Below are 5,046 nucleotides of genomic sequence, written 5' to 3'. Positions count from 1 at the left end.
GCCCTCAAGGACCAGAGTTTGACACCCCTGGGTTACATTTTTTATGTTGAGGAATGGATTGTATTGCTCAAACTAATGTCTGTTTTTAAGTTAATAATTTCTATAAGTTATAAGTGAAGGTTAAATAGTGAGTGTCGTCATTTATTTCATTGTTCATGCTCAGTGCTTCCACCTACTGGTCTCAGGGAATTCTGCAGTCAAGCACATATTTCTTTTTCAACATTCTAGACAGACACTGCAGGATACATCTCACTACTGAATGCTTTTGTTTCTTCTTTGTCTGTAGTGTATGTATATATAATCACTACAGACATATTTTTCAGGGCTGTCACATTATAGACTCTTATTGTTTTGAGATGGGTTAAACATAGGTTCTGCTAACTAGCTTGTAGCTACTGTGATATTATTACCCCACCCCCCCAAAGGGGAGGCAAGGGGTATTGTTTTTGGTTTGGTTTGTTTGTTTCTTAACACTCTAGCAGCAAAATTATTGGTTGAATTCATACCAAACTGGGTTTTTAGATTGCCAGTGACCCAGAAGACATCTGATTACACATTGGGAACAGTAGGTCAAAGTTAAATTTTGTAATGATTTTTTAAAATCTTTTTTTCTCCATTTACTTATTATGGGCGAGATTTCAAATATCTATAAAAACATCACTTTTCTTTCAATTTACTTCAAACTCTGCATATATATACTGTAAATAGAGGCAATTGATATGCTGACATTAGCACATGCATAGACATGATGACATCAGCTGGATCGTTGCCAAACTAAGCTACAATATGTGCGAGCGGCGGGGTTTGTTAAATGAGAAACTCTCAACTAATGTAGAGATGCATATTTATTATCTGCAATGAGTTTGTTACATGAGTTTGCACTGCATAGTTTCTGCATGAGGAAACCATGCAGTGCAAACTCATGCAAATAAACAGGGTTTAACTTTGGATTGTTATGTCCAGTCAAGATGAAAGAAACACTGTATTTATGTCAAACTGTGAAAATGATCACACCTGGAATTTAAAAAATAGAAACACATGGGCACAACTGCCTGTTAGAGTTTTTATATCGATTGTAAAAGGAACACGTTTTTAACATTTATGAAGCTGATGGAATATGCTGCTGAGAAAGTTCAACACATCCTCTGTATTCCTTAACAATAACAAAAGAGGCACATGACAATACCACTGGATCATGTGAACGCTCTCATAATTCAAGTAGAAACAGTGTTTACAGATGGAAAAGTGCATTACTGCAGACTTGTAAAATATACTTCAGTATCCTTTAAAGGTGCCCTGACACACAAAACTTGTATTTTTTGAAAAATGTGAGGTCCATAGGTGTTTGTGTTTTGCATTGAACATGAAAATGAACCTCTACCTCCTCTATCTGCTATCACCACTGAAAAGAAATAAGCAAAGAAATCAGTTCAATTATAAAAGCTGGTCAGTCTGACGTGTTGTCTGAGCTCATTACTATTCACGAGCTCGCTCAGGTGAAACCACGCCCACAGAATCCGTCCAGCTCAATGACAGTTTTTGTGTTCAGCAAGGAAGGCTGAGCGTCAATGTTCTTGTGCACTGTGCTCGAGCAGAACTTCAACAATGCAGATGTTGCCCAAGAACCCAGAGTTGAGGATGAAATGGCTTCAGTTTATTTTGGACCAATGCCGCTAACACTAGAATTCAAAATTAACTCTGTTCCTCACATTTTGAAGAGAGTGACTGCATCCTCTTTGGCGAGTTCAACAGAGGCTTCACAATAAGGTTGACACTAAAGCCTGAAGCAGTGCCATCGTGGCAGTGTACTGAAAAGCCAGGCTCTCATTGGCTAGCTGTTAGCCAATCAGAGTCAAGCAGATTAGCATGTTGAATTATCATGGTGCAAATTGAGCTGGGTCTTCCAGCAGGCTTTCTATATCACATTAGAATGGCTTGAAATTTGGTAACGAAGGCATTTTTTCCACAATAAATGTTAGAGTCCATGGTAGAACTTCAGACATTACCACAAAAGTAATGAAATACACATGGCAGGACACCTTAAATGTTAGAGGTATATTGACACATTCACAATGTGAAATTTCATCCCAATAAAACACGGGTGTCAAACATGCGGCCCAGGGGCCAAATCCGGCCCGCCAAAGGGTCCAGTCCGGCCCTTGGGATGAATTTGTGAAATGCAAAAATTACACTGAAGATATTAACAAACCTTTTAGTTCAGGTTCCACATTCAGACCAATTCAATCTCAAGTGGACAGGACCAGTAAAATACTATCATAATAACATATAAATAATGACAACTCCAAATTTTTCTCTTTGTAAGTGTAAATATTTTCATGCATTTATACAAAAACAAAGTATAATTTTGCAAAAAATGTGAATAACCTGAATAAATATGAACCTGAAATGTCTTAAGAGAAATAAGTGCAATTTTAACAATATTCTGCCTGTTACTAAATGTTTTGTGTGTTTGTAGATCCACTGTGATCTGTAAGTTATAATGAACATGTGTGAATGATAAACATAATGTTAAAATTACACTTATTCTTTTCAGTTTGGTCATGTTATTCACATCTTTTGAATGGATAGTTTGTAGATGTAAACTTTCTCATAATGTAAATTTACTTTTTTCGCTCTAAAACAGAGAGAAAAGTTTGGAGTTGACATTATACTATTATGTTATTATTTCACTGGTCCGGCCCACTGCTGATTAAATTTGGCTTAATGTGGCCCCTGAACTAAAATGAGTTTGACACCCCTGCAATAAAATAATGGCAACTAAAGTTAACGTTGACATGGATAAAGGGGTTGTTATGTCACTTAAACAGACTCAGTGAATAATATTGCTTGAGGCATTTAATATATTGGAAGAACAAGTTATAATAGTTAATATGGCCCTGGCTTCTCTATTCCCTGAGGGCTCTGCCCAAAGGATCAATAAAGTTCCATCTAATCGAATCTACTGTGAAATATTTCCAAGCATAAATGTTACATAACAATTTAAAGAAAACAGGAAACTAAAATTATTTACATTTATTTATTTATTTACAATTACTATATTGAAACTCATGTAATTATTGATAATGATCATTAGTAACTAAATAATAAGGTGGTAGTATTAGGATCAGTTTGCTTCATGTACTCTAACTTGAACAAACAAAAGGACAGCCTGCAATCAATTACATTTTTTCTCTCCACTCCACTTTGACAGGCTCAGTGCACTATTAAATAAAGATTACACAAACCTTGACTACCTCAGCCGTTACAAATTTTCATTGATTTTAATTTTCACACATATAACTGTTGGGCATACACAGTGTGGCACAGGAGACGCAGCGGTGTCATACCTTATTACCTTGAACAAGGCGTGCATATGAAAGAGCCTCACACAGCGAGGTAATACATAACTGAGGGGAGGCCTTGCATCGTCTGAAATGTGAGGATCTGACAATGACAAGCATCTACTAACTGTCAAGAGAAGCTTTGGGGAAATGATCTCCACAATTCTCCTTGTCCCTATGACAAAAAGTCTCATATGTGACCAATGGCGGTGTTTAGATTTCTTCTACTTAGATGAACAACTACATTTTGCGGATGCTGCCATTGATTGATTTTGACAAGGAGCTGTTATGGTGGTAGGGAAAAATTACAACAGGAGAAGATGGACCAGAAGAGGAAGATTAGGTCTAACACCCCTCATGCACACATAATCCTTTCAAATGGTAGATTTGACTTTACTTTTAGAGCATAACATGCAACCCCATTTCTAGAAAAGTTGGGATATATGTATTTTCTTAAAGAAGTGATATTTTGCTTTTTTTTAAAAAAATGGAATTATGCATTTTAAAACATTTCCCTGTGGTCTACATAAACTGTAAATGCTACGCTTGGGTCTGAATTCTTCATTAATTCAACTCCACAGGTCCATTTTCAACCCTATTTCTGAGTAATGACACCAGAAAGGTCGTTTTGAGCGCTGGCCCTTTAACTGTAAATGAACCACTTCATGCCCCACCCCCTCCAGGTTGTTGGCTGTGCTGCTCTGTCCTGTTCAACCAATAACTGAACCTTTTAGGTAATCGACTCAAAGTTTGGACATATTTTCAGTATGGACTACAATCGCTGCTGCTGACAACCAGTTATGTTGTACTGGGAGAAATGTTTGTCAGAAGTCTTGACCTTACATGTGCAATTGTCGTGACGTAACTAAATATAGACATAACAAATTACGCAGGAATTAAAACGGGATGTAGTAATCTACTCAATTTTTGCCAAAATGAATATAAAGAGAGCTTTGTAGTGCTGATAAGTTCCAGTGGTCTACATTTTTGGAGGCGTAAATGATAATGTGTTATACTGAATTAATGTCATAAAAGAAGTGAGAGTCTTGAGCTGAATATTTTTAGAATATCCTGCAGCTTATGAACAGTACTTAGAGAATGTGAAGTCTCCCCTGATGTTTGTTAATGTGAACCAAAATTATAATATCCAGCCTTGCCGTGTCCGAAGTAAGGAACTTTGGAACTATTAGGGTCCAAATACACAAATAAATGAACCAAAGACTAATAAAAGTGGGTTTAGCAAAATATGACCCCTTTAAAAAATCTCTTCTTAATTTGTTCCTCTTTATATAACTGACAAAACTTCATCGTACCGTTCACACCTGTCTCCTACTGGAAGCGTATGGAGCACCATGAAGAAGAGAGCAGACAACAGCATCTACGGACCAATGAGCAGGTGAAGTCTTGTATATGGAAAAATAATAATAATACCTCTTGCAAAAGTACAGCTAGTATCCACATTTTCCAAATGAATAAAAAAGTGAAATACAAAAGGAAATAAGATGTAACACAATGGTAAAATGCATCTGTCCCATCTCGGCTTGGAGAAATTTTTTTCAGTTTTTATTGTATTTTAGGAAACCATTTACCTTTTCTGTTGGGGTTTGGAGGTGATACCATGCATAAACACTAGGACAAAAGCATTAACATGCCTAAGATTCAGCAACACTAGTTCCTTTTGCCTTTTAGAGTCCATGCAGGCAGG

Source organism: Sphaeramia orbicularis, chromosome 14 (assembly GCF_902148855.1).
Source record: "Sphaeramia orbicularis chromosome 14, fSphaOr1.1, whole genome shotgun sequence".
NCBI lineage: Eukaryota > Metazoa > Chordata > Actinopteri > Kurtiformes > Apogonidae > Sphaeramia > Sphaeramia orbicularis.
The sequence above is the reverse complement of the archived record's forward strand: the minus strand, read 5'-3'. Positions refer to the sequence as shown.